This window comes from Giraffa tippelskirchi, chromosome 3 (assembly GCF_054371585.1).
Source record: "Giraffa tippelskirchi isolate mGirTip1 chromosome 3, T2T-mGirTip1v1.2.pri, whole genome shotgun sequence".
Taxonomy (NCBI): domain Eukaryota; kingdom Metazoa; phylum Chordata; class Mammalia; order Artiodactyla; family Giraffidae; genus Giraffa; species Giraffa tippelskirchi.
Window position 1 is genome coordinate 130,435,900 of NC_137277.1, and position 17,843 is coordinate 130,453,742.

General features: G+C 44.6%; 1 long non-coding RNA gene across 1 annotated transcript in view; it reads right to left on the reverse strand.

The window, feature by feature from the left end:
• Positions 1–17,843, reverse strand: part of LOC145543411 (uncharacterized) — a 66,144-nt gene that overhangs the window by 3,034 nt on the left and 45,267 nt on the right. The gene's annotated exons all lie outside the window — the stretch shown is intronic.

Here is a 17,843-nt window from a genome sequence, read left to right on the forward strand (position 1 = left end):
GGGATCTTTGGAAACATCTAGAAGAATACAGTCCAGTCTGCTTCTCCCCCAGATCTTTGGTGTAGTAGATGCAGTGACCAGCTGTGCATGCAGCCTTCGGTCTCATCCCGTACCCTATCAGTTTGAGGAGGGCAGAGGGCCATGGTGCCCAGCCCAGTGCTGGCCCATGGTGCGCTCTTAATAAATCCTCAGTGATGCAGTGCTGGTGGAAAATCGGTATTAGCACGCAGACAGCAGCTTCCCAGGGACCGTGCTTGGGGCTTGATGTGCTCTGTTTGGGGGGAGCAGAGCAGCTGCCTCCCTGAGCCCGGGGATTTCTCACTCTGTGGAGGAAATCCTTTAAGTATTTACAACCATTTAACAACTGCCTATATCCTGACAGTTTTACCTCCCAAATTTCTCTTGATGCACGCTTCTCAGCCTCCACACCACCTGCACCTCTGACCCCTGCCTAAGCTGATCTCCCTCCTTCCACCCCCAGCCCCAGGGAGGTCCTTCTCCATGCAGCAGCCAGAAGGATCTCTTTACAATGCAAATCTGCTAGCAAACAAACAAACAACTTCAGTGGCTTCCCACAGCATTTAGAATCAAGATCAAAATCTTACTTTTATCATATGTAAAATAGAGTTTGGTATATGACACAGGGCACCCAGAGCTGCTCTGTGACAACTTGGAGGGATGGGGGGCGTCAGAATGGAGGGAACACATGTATACCTATGGATGATTGATATTGATGTATGGCAAAAACCATCACAATATTGTAAAGTAATTATCCTCCAATTAAAATAACTAAAGAAATTAAAAAAAAAAACTTTACCAAGACTTCTAGCCACTATCTCTGGCTTTCTTGCATTTGCTCAGGGTCTTTGCACTTCTTATTCCCTCTTCTTGGGATATGTCCCCCTCCCAACACTGTCCCTTCAGCTCACAACACCAGTGCCATGTCCTCAGGGAGGCCTGACCAGGTCAGAGCTCTGCTCTCCCCCTCATGCTCACACACGTGCACACACACACACATACACACACACACTCCCTATAACAGCCCCTATGGTGCCCTTCAAAGCATCGCCCCTTTTGTGAGATCATTTGATGATCAAGCGTTTTCCTCTTGCCTGTAAGTCCTGTGAGGAAGGGACAATGACAACTTCACTCAGTCTTGTATTTCCAGTGCCTAATATGGTGCCCAAAGAACTGGGAGTATAGTAGGTACTCAATAAAAATGGACTAAATGAAGGAAAAACTGGCAGACAGGCACACAGGAGGAAAGAAGGAAGGAAGGAAGAAGGGGAGGGAGAGAGGGGGGGAGCAGGGAGGGAAGGTAGCTAGAAACAGTAACAACTAACTCCAATATTTGGTGAATTCCTCAACATTTCTAAATGCCCAAATCCCTGGATCCCATGCGTCTCTTCACACACTTTTAAATGACTCAAGGATTTCTGTTGTTTTTCAGTCACTAAGTTGTATCCAACTCTTTGCAACTCCATGGACTATAGCCCACCAGGCTCGTCTGTGCATGGGATTACCCAAGCAAGAATACTGGAGTGGGTTGCCATTCCCTTCTTCAGGGGATCTTCCCTACCCAGGGATCAAATCTGTGTCTCCTGCATTGGCAGCTGGATTCTTTACTGCTGAGCCACCAGACTGAAGAGTGCAGTGTTACAAAGAGGAGGAGGAAATGAGAGTTCTCATTTCCTGGTTCTCATGATGTTTGGTCCATTCATTTCTTTCCCAACTCTGCCTTGCAAGGGGTCCTGTGCTCATCACTGGAGAGAAGCCATGGCACAGGGGCAGGAGCTGGGGGATCTTGGCTGACTCCACCTCACCCTGAACCAAGTCACCCACCCATTCTGTGTCTCAGTTTCCCACTTTGTAAAGAGAGGGGGTTGGATGATTCCAAATGACCCTTCCAAAGCTAGTGTTCTATTGCTCTAAACTGGATAGTGATGATAATAAAAACACAATTAATTGAGCACTTAGTCCATGCAAGAAACTGGAGTTACCCTCTATTACTGCATTTGTTTCCCAGCTACCTGTGAGAGAAGTACGATTATCTGTGACTATTTTAGAAATACAGGAAACAGGCAAAAACAGCCGACCAACTTGCTGGCAGATAACAAGCTAGGAGATGACAGGGTTGAGATGTTCACAAACATCCCCAACTCTCCTTTGCTACATGACCTCAAATTGCACAACGGCTTCTAACAAGGCTGGAGATGGCCAGTCTCGGGGGCACCATGGAAGACGAGGAGGCACGTTTAGCTCTGTGTTTAAAGCAGGCAACTGTCTCCATGCAGAGTGAACACCTTCCCTTGGAGCTCAGGTAAGAGGTCTCAGGAGCCCTCTTACCCAGGTGAGTTACTGCTTAAATAGACTTGGAGCTCACGGGTGCAGAGCAGTGGCATCAGGCAGCACGCTCTCTCCTGACCAATGTTCACTGTGGACATCATCCAGTAGAATCTGGTTTCCCCTACTACACAGCTTCCTGACCCAAACTTTCCTTTGTTGTCTCCTGCCTTCATCTGAAGTCATGATTTGGGGGGCTCTCAAGCCAGATATGATTGGAAATTAATTTTATTTAGCCCCACAACATCTGAAAGTTGAATGATTTTACATAAAATTCCAGATGTGACCATGCTTTAAAAGCCAAATGGTCTGGCTACAATCCCATGTGGTCACAATCAGCTGGGCCTGAATAGGAACAGCCCCTTTAGATAGACGGGCTCTCTCTGGCTGACCACAGACCCCACCACTCCTTATTGTCTCTCATGTACCCTTGCAGGCATTTGAGTTTGGCAATGCCAGACTTCAGAACCAAATCCAAACAATTTAGCCTGGCATTTAGCCTGGTCCTTTGCTCTCTGGACCCTAACTTCTCTTTCCAGCCAATTTAAAGCCCTGCTCTCCATCCTTATGGAATGAATCTATCCTGCAGGGTTATTTTAATCACACCTCATCCAGTGGGTCTTCCTTCTCTCCCCTTGGCCCTACCCTAGTTACCTTTGCTTCTGTATCATTGGTTTTCTTTCTGTTTTCACATAGCCTAACTGCTCAGCTGGACGAAGCACAAAAGGGGTGGAGACTCCGGCTTTCCCAGGTCTTTGTAAAAAAGAGCTACTGAAGGAGGGCCTGTTGCCTGATTCCCTGCTGCTAACTGAAGTGTGGTCCACAGCCCAGCCACTTTGGTATCTCCTGGGAGCTTGGTAGAAAGGCAGAATATCAGGCCCTACCCTACATGACTAAATCCAATATCTCCCAGGTGGACAGTATCACAATAAAGTTTGAGGGGCCAGGGTCAAGTTGAGGAATTGCAAGTCAAACCCAGGTTTGGCCACAGGTCCGGTCCTCATTCTTAAGCCTGTCCCCTATCTCTTCTTTACGCGGTTCAGCTTCTCCCATGACCCAAAGAAAAGCTCAGCACCTGGCTACTCTCTGAAGAGGTCAGAACAAATGGGCTTGGGGCCCCAGGAGCAAAGGCACAACTCCCCTTCACATGGTGAGTGCTACCCCTGTATGAAGGCCTAGAAGGCAGCCCCAGTCCCCCTACCCGCACTGGGGCTCCTGCCCCTGTGGGATCCCCTTTCCTTCAGTATGGACCACAACTGGAAACTGGCTTCTAACAAATAGGAATATGGCAAAAGTGCTAACATGTCGAATCCATAATTAGATCACAAAATGCTGATTTCTGACTCTCTCGCTCTCTCCCCCTCTCTCTGTGGGAGAAGCAAGCTGTCAGGAGTGCATAGTTCAATAGGCCCATGTGGCAAAGACTTGATGTCTCTGGCCAACAGCCAGAGAGGCCCTGAGGCCACCTACAGCCTTGTGAGTGAACTAGGAAGCAGACCATCTTCAGTGGAGCCCCGAGGTGCCCGCCTCCCCAGCTGCACCTTGACCATATTCTCATGAGAGATTGCGAGGAGGGGCACCCAAAAGCAATGCCCATATTTCTGACCCACAGAAACTGTGACATTAGAAGTATTTGTTATTTTAAGCCACTAAGTTTAGGGTAAATTTTTACACAAAAGACAATATATTATACAGGCAGGTACTTTTATGCTTCCATTATATAGATGACAACACTGAAGCACAGAGATGTAAATTGACTTGCCCCAGGATACAGAGCAAGTAATTGTCAGAGCCAGGGTTTGAACCCCAGCAGTCTGGCTTCCGGAGCCCATTGATTGAGCACACGATTCTCCCATAAATGACCCCGTTTGATTAAAGTGCCTATTTTTACATCTGCTTCTCTCATCAGACCATGCTCTCCATTTCAGTTCTTTGTGCCTGGCCCCTGGTCAGCACCCAGCTCCCACAGGAAGAGCTGGGCAAAAGTTGGCTAAGTTGAGCCAATAGGGTGGCAGCACAGGCTGCCCCAGTGACTGTGGCTTTGCACTAGAAACGGGAGACATGGTAGGGTTGCGGAGAAATGTCCCTTGAGTCCTTATCAGCCCCGGGTCCACTGCATGGAGATGGAAACCCTTGTTTTGCTGAGACATACAACTCCAAGCAAAGCATGTTAGATTTGGCTCAAGTTTAATATCCTTGATATGATCTCCTAATCTCTTTCAGGTGCATCTCACGTTTAGGAATCTTTATTTGGCTTCCAAACAGCAAGTTGTCTCTTGTACCAAAAAATATGTGACTTGTATCTGTTTATCTTAAGTAACCATTGAAAGATATGTTTATAACTTTATGGGAATGTCCTACAAGCCTGTTAAACAACATCTGTTATTGTTGTGTGTACACTTCGTATCTTTTGGATCACATATTTTTTAAGACGAACGGCTAGGGAGAATTTTTTTTTTTTTCACTTTTCTGGTGCTAGGTAAATGTGAACTTGCATCTCCCAAGCCTTTGGCTTTGCCCAAGAGGGTGGGAAAGTTCAGGGAGCTGACACTGGCTGGGGGCAGAGCCAGGAGTGGGGCCAGGTGAAGGTTGAACTGGCCTTGGGGCAGGGCTCCAGGGAGGCCGGAGGTAGATGGAGCAGAGGCAAGAGGTAGATGGAGGGGAGGCAAGAGGTGGGAGGGATGGGGTGGAGGTGGGGTGGGGTTGCTTCTCAACCTGGATGAGCAGATCTGTGTGTTGTTGAGAGCACGCCATTAGCACTAGGTTGAACCCTCCCAACCACTTCTGCTGTGGACTTGGTCTCCAGTCCTCAGTTTACTGATCTACAAAATGGGAGTCATAATAAACCCCTAGACCAGGGGTCCCCAACCTCAGGATCTAATGCCTGATGTTCTAAGGTGGAGCTGATATAATGATAACAGAAATAAAGTGCACAATAAATGTAATGCTCTTGAAAGATCCTCAAACCATCCCCCCTCCCAAGGTCAGTGGAAAACTTGTCTTCCATGAAACCAGTCCCTGGTGCCAAAAAAGTTGGTTGGGGATTTCTGCCCTAGACAAGTTGAATATATTTCTGTAAAAGTGACACTTTTACAACACTGGTTAGGTAATAGATGAAAAGCTGTTAAAGGATCCTGCCTGAGAGTAAAATATGCAGTCCTGAGAAGGGACTAGCCTTTTTTCTGTGTTAGTTCCCCCACCCCCTGGCTTGTCCTCCTTGGATGGGACCTGGCTCCCTCACTGAAGGTAAGTCAGCAAGGTTTTTCTGGAAGCCTTCAGGGTACTTGGCTCTATGAAACGAGTACAAGAAAAGGAAGACTTTGGCACTCCCTAGGGGTGCCAAGTCCATTCCCCAGTGTCTTGCAGTTTCAGGAGTATCTACACAGGCATCTTTTTCTTTTTTTCTAATTAATGGATTTTTTGAGAAGTTTTAGATTTATAGAAAAAAAATTGAGTGAAAATACAAATTCCCATATACCACTTCCCACATCCTGATTTTCCCTATTTTTAACATCTTGCACTAGTGTGGTACATTTGTTACAATTGATGAGCCAATACTGATGCACTGTTACTAACTGAAGTCCATAGTTTACATTAGGGTTTGTGCCTTGTATTATACACCCTGCGGGTTTTGATGAATGTTATAGTATTGTATAGAAAAATAGCTTCATTGCCCTGAAAATCCCCTGTGCTCTAACCTGCTAATCCCACCCTTCCTCCTCAACCCCCAGATTTGGCAACCATTGATCTTTCTCTCGGAGAAGGCAATGGCAGCCCACTCCAATACTCTTGCCTGGAAAATCCCATGGACGGAGGAGCCTGGTAGGCTGCAGTCCACGGGGTCTCTCAGAGTCGGACACGATTGAGTGACTCTATGGGGTCGACAGAGTCGGACACGACTGAAGCGACTTAGCAGCAGCAGCAGCAGCAGCAGCAGCAGCAGATCTTTCTCTAGCTCCATAATTTTGCCTTTTCTTGAACATTACATGGTTGGAATCATATAGTATGTATGTAACCTTTTCAGATTGGCTTCTTTCACTTAGCCATATTCATTTAAGTTTCCTCCATGTCTCTTTGTGGCTTGAAAGCTCATTTCTTTTTATCACTGACTAATATTCCATTGTATGCTGCACCATAGTTTGCTTATTCATTCATCTATTGAAGGACATCTTAATTGCTTCCAAGTCTTGTCAAGTATGAATAAAGCTACTATAAACATGGTATGCTAGATTTTTTATGGACAAAAGTTTTCAACTCATTTGTTTAAACACCAAGGAGCATAATTGCTGGATCAAATGGTAAGAATATGTTCAGTTTTGTAAGAAACTACCAGCTTGTCTTCCGAAGTCACTTTACCATTTTATATTTACCCCAGAAATGAGTAAGAATTCCTATTATCCCATATCCTCGCCAGCATTTGATGTTGCCAGCATTTTGGATTTTGATCATTTTAATAGGTAAGTCATGATATCTTATTTTAATTTGCATTTCCCTAATGACATATGTTAATGAACATCACATCCATTATTTTAAATAATGAAATAAAGGAAATAAGTAAAAATGTAATTTGCCTGCTCTGGGAGTTAGTGATGGACAGGGAAGCCTGGCATGCTGCAGTCCAGGGGTCGCAAAGAGTTGGACACAACTGAGCAACTGAACTGAACTGAAAATGTATACTATGCTGTCACTGTGTATTTAGTGTACAAATAGCACTGAGGATTACAGGACATAATGGTTCAGACCTCCTCGCCAAGAAAGCTGGGCTTCTCCTAATGATCAACCTGCTCATTTTCATAATCAGTCACGTTCTTTGGTTACTTTTTTCTTTGGCTACAGGATTCTCAAGGTGATCTCTAAAAGTGACACCAGATTTATTATAGGCATTTGTACATATCAACTTTTCCTCTTATTTTATCTTACAGTCTACCTGTATTTCTAAAATTTCCTCATTTATTGGAAGCCATGGAATGGAGGAGGAAGTAAAGTAATAAATATGTACACACAGGCTTCTATTGTGCTGGACTGTATATTAAACTGGCTTAAGCTGCCAGCTGCCTCCCTGAGTCCAACCCAGAAGCAAGAAGAAGACTGGTAACCCCAGAATCTATCACAGAAACTGTGGTAACTCCTTGGGAAGACAGAAAGTGGTTGAGTTCCATTCCAAGAAAAATTTTGTTATGACAGCTGTAAGGAATGAATCCGTTTGGTAGGCTAAACAGCTGTAACCAACACACCCAAGAGGTCTAATGGCTGGAACACAACAGAAGTTTACCATGGTGGTCCAGAGACAAGCTTCATATTGGAGGGTAGCTCTGCTACACACAGTCATTCAGTGATCCAGGCCAACAGAGGCTTTGTCAACTTTGACAAGAGGTTCTCAAGGCAGCCCTGGTCCTCACCGTTCCAGCCAATGAGAACAAGAAAGAAAGCACGAGAGATTTGATGGGTCAGGAAGAAATGGCCATATCACTTCTGCTCACATTCCACTGGAGAAAACTTAATCACGTGGCTCGACCCAGTTGTAATGGAGGGACAGGAAATATGATGCAGAGATCCAGCTTCAGTGATCAGAGCTCCTATTTGAAAAATAGTTCACGTGCTTATTCCCAGGAAAGCTAAAACTGAAGGGCTAGGGAAACAGTGTCCAACTCTTCAATCTTGAGGCTAATGAAATTCAAGAGATGGATCAGATCAATGCTTCTAGGAAAAGAATAGGAAACTAGAGAAAATCAAGGAAGTGTCCCATTGAGTGTAACCATTACAAAACTCATGGGAATGCCTGCCCCATGATTTCATCCAAACAGTCTAAGAAAACATGAGAGGAACTCTTCCCCACTCTCCCCATGACTTTGTGTTGGGTCTGGTGACTTATTCCTTTCCTGTCCCTCCTAATCTCCCATGTGAATTCCCCTGTAGTCATCATTTATAACCTGGAGGAGTTCCCATGGACCTCACTGCCTCTAGATAACATTTGAGAATAGGCATGAACCCCGAGCAGAGTCATCCAGCTTCCAGCTACCAAGAACTTGAAAGAGAATAAAGTCACCACGGCATGGTGAGAACTGAACTCCTAGGAAGACTCTTGTAAAGTAGGCACCAGGGGACAAGAGGTTCACCAGAAAAGATTCAGCTTGTTATTTGCTTGTTGGTTTGTTCAAACCTTTGCTTTAGTGGTAAAGTGTCAAAAGTGCACATTTGGGAGTCAGAGCTGGATTTAGATCCTCCTCTGTGACCTTCAGGGTCTTCACTGGTGGCTCAGATGGTAAAGAATCTGCCTGCTATGTGAGAGACCTGGGTTTGATCCCTGGGTCAGGAAGATCCCCTGGAGAAGGAAATGGCAACCCATTCCAGTATTTTTGCCTGGAGAATCTCATTGCAGAGAAGCTTGGCAGGCTACAGTACATGGAGTCACAAAGAGTTGGATACAACTGAAAGACTAACACTTTTGCTTTTCACTGTGACCTTCAGAAAATTATACATCCTCTCTGGGCAACAGTTTCCTCTTCTGCAAAAGGAAGATGGCAATAACCAACTTGCAGGACCACTGTGCAGAGTAAATGAAAAAAGTCCAGCCCAGTAAATAGTTATCTTCCTTTTCTACCTCTCCCTCAGTTTTAGAATCAGTGCAGACCCCACGTTGTCTTCTTATAGCAAAGCGTACTCACGGGGAGACAGCAAAATCTGTAGTGAGGTCATCTGCTGTCATGTCTCACATGTTCATGTGATAGAAATGTACAGAGTTTATTTCAGGCTGCACTCACACCCTGCACGTAAAATGACCTCCTCACCCTTTGTCACCCACCAGAATTCCTTCCATATTCCAAGGCCAAAGTCACAACCAGTTCTTCAGTAAAGCCCACTCAGCCCTCAAGTAAGAAGCAATGTCCCCAACCTGAGTATAAGCATCCTGGGGGCAGGGTTTCTGTCTATCTTATTCAGTGCTATATCCCCAACACTTGGGAGATGCTTAGTATACAGTAGGTGCTCAGTTAATATCAGTTAAACAAACATTAATTAAACATTCCCCTCTGTAACACCTACAGCACTACTCATCCCATCACCTTTCGTTCGTCCTCTCCTCTGTCAACAAACATGGTGAGCCTATTGCGCAAGGCATTGTGGAAAATGCTAAAATGACTGGGGAGACAGACTGACCTTAGCAGACAAGCCTGCCCTCTAGGAGCTCACAGCCAAGGAGAGGATATAGACTAGTACATACACATATACAAATACATATATATGTACATATAAGAAGAATACCAGGTAGGTGTTATACTATTGCACAGGGGTTGTTCAGAGGAGAGGAAAGCTGCCTTCTGCTGGAGCAATGGGATAAGATAGAAGGCTCTGATTTTAACATATCTCCCACCGCACATCTTGTTACTTATTTTCATGTCTTATTCCTCCAAAGGCCCACAACTCACTGGAGGCACAGTCACCCCCTCGTCTTCCAGGACCCTCACCCTACTTTGAGAGCTCACCCTCCTTCCTATTTCTGGAACAGAAAAGTGTGAATTTATGCTGTTTTTGAATACAAGTATTGGGCATGGACGAAAATGGACCCAGGTATGTGGAGTCTTAAGAAAACAAGTTATCTACAACCCCTTGCCCATTACTTTCTTGTCAACGGCAAATCATTTTGCAAAATCTGGCCATATCCTGGGAAGCCACCCCTTGCCCCAAATTCACCTGCACTAATGATCCTCCATGAAGACAGAAGTCATCTGTTATATAACATATCATTATAACATGGACAAGACTTCTCAGCTTAAAAATATCCATCAATTTTCCTGTCTCTAAAAATGTTAGCCTTTGTAAACCCAGCAAGCACCAGCAAGGCAATGAACTTGGGGCAAGGACATCTGAGCCAAGTCTAGGTGCAACTCAAGTCATACCTCTTCCTGTCTCCCCAGTTATATTAACATTTTCCACAGTGCCTTGCACAATAGGCTCACCATATTTGTTGACAGAGGAGAGAACGAATGAAAGGTGATGAGATAAGCAGTGCTGTAAGTGTTACAGAGGGGAAAGTTTAATTAATAAGTTTGTCTAAATGATATTAATTGAGCACCTACTGTATGCCAAGCATCTCCCAAATGTTGGGGATATAGCACTGAATAAGATAGATAGATTGGGTATCCCTCACCAATCTATTTTTTCTTGGAATTTTTATTTTGTTAATTATCTGTTTCAATTGAGTTATATAATGTGCTTAGCACATGCTTACTATATAGTTGGCCCAGCAAATGTTCACTGTCATCACCATCACCGTTACCACACAGGCCAGTCCTGGATATATTCCATCTTAAGTGAGGCTCTCAAAATGTCATATGTAAACATCCTACATAATCAAAAAATCTTAACCTTTGAGAGAAAGAACTTAGATCTGTACTGCCCTGGTATTCACCGAGTGCTTAATACTATTATTTTTGTTTTCAACTTTGAAAGCACAAAGGTATATGCATGCAAGCAATCTGTAAGTACAAAAAGAAAATATGAGAGAATTTTTGTTTTCAACTTTGAAAGCACAAGGGTATATGCATGCAAGCAATCTGTAAGTACAAAAAGAAAATATGAGAGAATCCTCTGTAACATCTAACATCAGTGGGCCATACTGCAGGTATGGCTGTAATCTTCAAAATTCGATTCAACAAGGAAATACGTTAAGCAAGATTCTTTAAAAAAAAAACAAAACCAATCCAGGCTCCGGATAAAGAAATAATAGGTAAGGAAACTATACACCATGGGCACATACAAGAAAAGCAGAAAACCATAGCGGACCACAAGCATATACAGGTATAACACAAGTCATTTGGGTCAGGCTGTTTTTAATGGAGGGGATTGCCTGAGAGTGGAGAGAAAGGTGCAGAGTCCATGGTCTGGGATAAAACAGAACCACTTAATCAGGATTGCTTTGAACTATCACAGTTTAAGAATGATGTGGGAAATATGGAAAAGATTTAGAATAAGTTTACAAACAGGTCCTAGAAAGAAAGGGAAAACCCTCAAGTGAATTGTTACTCTTGAGCCTGGAGAAAAGGCTAAAGAGAGAGGTTGTGGCAGTTTTCATTTGTGAGCAGGTAGAGCAAAGGAAGAATGGTGAGCAGCTGTTCCTCACTCCACTGAGTCCCGGAATGGAGGAAATAGTCAACAAGAAGAATTTAGGTTAAATGTCAGGATTAATTTCCTGACCATGAGCGTTGTTAAATGCTAAAGCTGTTGACCCACAGATGTTAAGGACTCTCCTTCGTTGACACTCTTTAAAAAGGGAGAATGAATGAAAATGACACTTCTGTCTTGAACAACTTAAGTGAAGACTGCCTCCAAGAAGAAGGGAAGAGCAGATGGCTTTGAAGCCTCATGCCCACATATATATATATATGTTATTTTATAGACATCTCTGTGGTGGGAAGCATTCAATAACTGCTTCACACTTAGAAGATTATACTCTGTCCCAGTGCATGCTTCTCTTTGCAATGTTGCTCAAGGATGAAAATAGGTCCAGCATCACCAATTACCACCATTACCAAGTGAAGCATCTTTAGAAACACACTCCAGATCAGTCAAGCTCAACATGTTCTATAGCCATCCCCCAAAATTGTCCTCTTCTGTTAAGCTGAGTAGATGAATTGAGCAAGAACAAGCTAAAGCTGTCCAACCTGGGCTGAGTTTGCCTGTTTGATGACACGGACACTCTTGGGTTATGGGGGTGGGAGGGGTGCACTTGGTCACAGACAGGGGCCTCAGATCCTTGTTCTGTGTCCAACCCCAATCTGCTGTGTGGCACCAGACAGACCTTATAGCTTCCCTGATACAGTCCGTGGTCCCATTTGTTAAATGGATTGCCAACAAGGACTGCTGGATCAGATACCACTACAGAAAACCAGAAAACCACTACAGAAAATCAGAAAACCAGAGCTCCAAGGCGCTATGTTGCTGTTGTTGTTCAATCACCAAGTCGTGTCCGAATTGCTACGACCCCATGGACTGTAGCATGCCAGGCCTCCTTGTCCCTCATCATCTTCCAGAGTTTGCCCAAGTTCGTGTTCATTGAATCAGTGATGTCATCCAACCATCTCATCCTCTGTCATCCCCTTCACCTCTTGCCCTTAATCTTTCCCAGCATCAGGGTCTTTTCCAGGCTCTTCACATCAGATAGCCAAAGTATTGGAGCTTCAGCTTCAGCAGCGATACTTCCAATAAGTGTTAGGATTGATTTCCTTTAGGATTAGCTGAGCCACATGGCTCAGATGATAAAGAATCTGCTTGCAATACAGGAGACCCAGGTTCAAATCCCTGTGTTGGGAAGATCACCTGGAGAAGGGAATGGTAACCCACTCCAATATTTTTGTCTGGAGAATCCCATGGACAGAGGAGCCTGGAGGGCTACAGTCTATAAGATTGCAAAGAGTCAGACATGACCGAGCAACTAATTCATAGTCCTTTAGGACTGACTGGTTTGATCTCCAAGGCACTATATGGAACTATTATTACCAAAGTGAATGTGCTCAAAGGAACCCTCTGCTAAAGATGATGCTGTTGATTGGGGCTGATCTGGACTTAGCTGGTGGGTCCTGAAAGCTATGCTTAGACTTGACTGAAGGAAGCACCAGGCTGAATCCTTAGCTTTCCAAATGCAATTAGCTCCCTGGGGGATCAGTCAATTTTCAGGGAGCTGGGAGTCACAGCACCCTCTTTCAGTTTCTCAAGCTCACATGCTCCAGACAAAAGGACAATTTAAGGATCTTGCCCTGTTCAACTGATCACTCTTCAGAGAAAATTATTTCTAGATGGAACCAGGACAGAGGTAACATAAAGAGAAGCATTAATGACCCAAATTTCCAGTAAGTCAAAAAAAAAAATCACTTCCTCATGAAGATGTGCGACTGTGTTAGAGGTCCTATGATTCTTTTTTACTATTAAGATTGTTTATGAAAAACCCTCAGAGCCATTTCTAGTTTTAGATTTCCAGTCTGTGGAAGTAGTACTAGAAAATGCACTTCCCCTTTTCCAGTCACCTTCGCTAAGAACATTCCAGTCTGCGTGGTCCCCCAGGCTTGGTAGCAGAAAATCATGAGGGTGAATGTGAATTCACCAACACTGGACTTAAAGAAGCCTGGAAAACCATCAGTGAAATCAACTGTGCCTATTAAGGTGGAGCGAGAACCTTCAGGGTGGGGAAGAATGCAAGCTGGGTCTCCTATTCACCATGATATCAGCCATGACATCTCCGCCCCTAACTGTGCCCACCCTAACAGACAGTTGTGGGAACACATGTAACCCTCCCCCATCTAGGCCAGACTCCATCCCTGTCCAGTATATCCCTGTGGGACTGATCCAGGTCCTTCTCCACCCCATCATTGTCCCATCACAGTCCAAACTCAAAAGCTTCAGAGAGATACAAGAGGAGATGCTTTAGGGGGCTGCACCTTTGGGCAGCCCAAAGTCCCCTTCAACACTGCTATCTCAAAGGGTAAATCCTTTGTTTCAAGGCAACAGGGACCATACAGTCCCCCAGGGAAGTATAGACTGGAACTAGCAGATGTTTTATAAAGTGTTTAGAGCAACTCAGAGCACACATGGCTGTAGAGAGAGGTCAAGGCTGGCAGTGCCCCATCCAGCCTACAGCTCCCCATGCACCTAGGTTCGCCTGCCCAGAGCGGCTCCTGATGGGAGAGGAAGAGGTGAGGAGGATTGACAGGCAGGGGCCTACTACATGCCAGGTGCTGGGCTGGAGTTCATGTGTGTCCCATTTCACAGATGATGACAGAGAGGCTCAGAGGTGACATGACTTTCCCAATAACTCTCCTAGAAGACAAAGGCATCCTAGAGTAACTCCCTCTTCATCTCTTTTCAAGTATGGGGAACATTCGGGGTGGGAGTGGGTAATGGTCAAGCAGGCTGGTATGACAAGACTACTGAGCAAAAGTGATCTATCCTTGCAGGCTTCTCTCTCTCCCTCTCCTACCCCTCTCAACTTCAATATGGCTTGGCTGTAGATGTACAGGTAAGTGAGAGGCACGTTTAAGTAAAAGATGCCCCCAACAAACCCTCTGATCCCGGGGCCTTGAAGTGAGAGGAACAAGTGGGCTACAATAGCAACCGTGTTTAGGGCAGGGCAGTGAGCGGCAGGACAGGACTGAGGAGGAGTCCTGAACTTGGATTTCCCGCTCTAGCCAGGAGCTGCTGGATCCGCCCCGGGCTAACTGCCGCGTGCCTGAGTGAAGTTAATAAAGTTGCATCCTAATAGCCTTCAAGGTCTCCTGGGCTGACGTCCCCGAGGGGTCCAAGCATCAGGAGGTGCTTTGTTCATTTGTTTTGGCAAGTTGAGCTCTGTATGCTTCACGCTGCTCTTCCCCGTCTGTTTTGTAAGCTTAATAAAGTCCTCGTAATGAGGCTCGACTTCAGTGAGGCTGTGCAGAAATCTCTGAGAAATGGGGCAAAAGTGGCAGGCTTTTTTTTTCCTTTTTCTTTTTTTTTTAAAAAAGAATTACTGTGTTTGCAACAGAGAGAGGTAAGTACTAACAAACTTCTACTCCACTGAAAGGCTACAGCCCTCATCTCTACAATGTGTCTCCTAGGGATACCCTGTTTCTACTTGAGTATTTTCAGGCTGAGTTTTGCACAGTCACTCTCAGGAAATGGGGCTCGGGAGGTAAAGACACACATCCCCAGTGGCAAGGCAGAAGCTTTACTATCCACTCAGGGTTACACCTCTTTGTGGCTCCTTCAGTATGGTTGTGTGTGTGTGCATGTGCACACTAGTCTTGTGCTAGATGCTGATGAAAGCCACAAAAGAAAGACAGAAGGCAGAAGTGGAGACCGTTGCTTGGCCCTCCCAGGACAGGAGGTGGCGGGTGAGGTCTATATATGTTGGGGAATAGCATGCACAGTGTATGCTCAAGGGGAGCTGTGTTTTACTGCAAGGAAAAGACTTTGAAGCTAATGTTCCTCAGACAGAAAACTTCCTGGAAGAGGGTCCTGACTTTGGTCTTGAAGGAAAGGGATAAAGAATGAGAACTACTCCATCATGTTAGGTATGTATGTTACACTATCCACCCACACTATGAAAGACATGTTGAGATCATCTCTATTTTCACAGATGAGGAAAACAAAGCCCAGAGAATTTAAGCAACTTGCCCAAGTTCCCACAGCAGAGTCAGTGCCTAAACCCGCAGCTATCTGACCCTAAAGCCACATCTTCCTACTCTTTCTCATTGTCATTTTGTTGCTAAGTCATGTCTGACTCTTTTGCGACCTCCTGGACTGTAGCCCACTAGGCTCCTTTGTCCACAGGATTTTCCAGGGAAGAATACTGCAGTGGGTTGCCATTTCCTTCTCCAGGGTTCTTCCATGGTATAGGACTTGGATTAGCAAGAGAAATTTAGGGAGAAGTTCATGGAGAGAAAAAATGCTTTTTTTTAAATAAAAAAAAAATGAAAAAAAGTTGAATGCTTAATCTCAAAAGATGAAGATCAGGGTGCCTGCAAACCGATTATAAATTCTAAAAAGACAACCCAACAAAAGCTCAAAGAAAATTTCCTCCATCAAGGAGAGCTCTACTTTACCTGTTGCATTAATTTCCTCAGGCTGTCATAACAAAATACCACATCTGAGTGGTTATGACTAGACAGAAATTTATTTTCTCATAGTTCCAGGGACCAGAGTCTGAAATCAAGGTGTTGGCAGGGCCATGCTCTCCCCAAAGGCTTTAGGGGATAATACTTCCTTGCTTCTTCCAGCTTCTGGTAGAGGCTCCTGACATTATATAACCTTATTCACCCACCCTGACATTCTGACATTCCTTGACTTGTAGCAGCATCACTCTGATCTGATCTCTGCTTCTGTCTTCACGTGGCCTTCTTCCTATGTTTCTCTGGGTCTCCTCATGTTCTTTTAGAAGGAAGATGCTCATTGGATTTAGGGCTCACTCCAATCCAAGGTGGTCTCATCTCAAGATTATACCTTAATTACATCTGCAAATGCTCTATTTCCAAACACAGTTACATTCACAAACCAGGAGTTGGGATTTGGTCATATCTTTTGGGGAACACAGGGCTTTCCTGATGGCTCAGATGGTAAAGAAGCTGCCTGCAAAGCTAGAGACCAGGGTTCAATCCAGAAAGAAAGATCAATCCAGTCAGTAAGATCCCCTGTAGAAAAGAATGCCAACCCTCTCCAGTATTCTTGCCAGGAGAATCCCACGAACAGACGGGCCTGAAAGGCTAGAGTCCATGGGGTCACAAAGAGTCAGACATGACTGAGCAATGAAATAACAACAATTCTCTCTATGAGATTTCCTTCTGCTCAAAACATGATATGTCTATTCTTGCTTAATACCATACTGTCTTGATTACCATAGCTTTATAGGAAAACTTGAAATCAAGTGCTCTAATTTCACTCTTCTTTCCAAAAGCTGTTTGGCTAGCATATGTGCTTTGCTGTTCCACACATAAATTTTAGAATCAGCTAGTCAATTTCTCCAAAAATAAGTAAATAAATAAAGCCTGCTGCCATTTTGAATGGGAGGGATTATATGGACTCTTGCTTAAAATATCTAGAGTGATTTTATTTCCTGTTCTCTATCCAGGCTAACAAAAACTCTCCCCTGGCCCTTACTTCTGGGCTTCTCCCTCCATTCAGTTCACCTGGGATCCCTATTCAAGCTAATGACAAAGACAAGAACTCTTTTAGCCTCTCCCCAGGTCCTGAGCCACTGGCTTCATGAGTAGCTGTTGAAATGCACCTCTCCAGTTATCCTTGGTGATGCATGCCTCCTTCCCCATCCCCCTCTCCCATAGGCTGACACTCCATTTTTCTTCCCTCACCCAGCATCCTCCTTCTCCCAAGCCCCTTCTGCCTATCACCTATCACCTTAGCTTAGAGTTAAAAGACCTTTAACCTATGCAGATTTATTTTTGCACAAGGAAGTACAGCTCTATCCATTGTCCTCATTTCCCTCTCCCTCCACCCACCCACCATATCGCCAACCCGATTCCCTGCCCCAATGCACAAAGCCACAAACACTAACCCCAGTCCTAGAGAAAGAGATGGCCAAATCCCTCCTCTTCTAGCTTCCAAATTGCAGGCTTCTGCAGATGGGAAAATATAAGGTGTGAGGCCCTAGAAAGTTCATAAACTTTTATGCAGATTGGTTTTAGTCTGGTTTAAATTAGGCAACAAAATAGAATTTCCAGATGTTCTATTTGGAATTAACTTGGCTACAGAGAAAAGGCTACTAGGAGGAGGAGTTGGTAATGGGGTTATTTTTACATTCCAGAAAGGGAGTCACAAACAGCATATGGACTTGATTAGAAGAAAAGAACCTGCTGGTTGGCACATTAAGAAGACTGTTCTCATTTATTCTGGTTGAGGACATGCAAAGGTGCAATGAAACATTCTCAAGTCACTGGGAAGATAAAGGGCCTGAGCAATGGTGCTTTGTCCCAACAGCCAGCTAAAAGCAGAAAGGATTTTGGGCAGACGTAAAGGAATTCTTT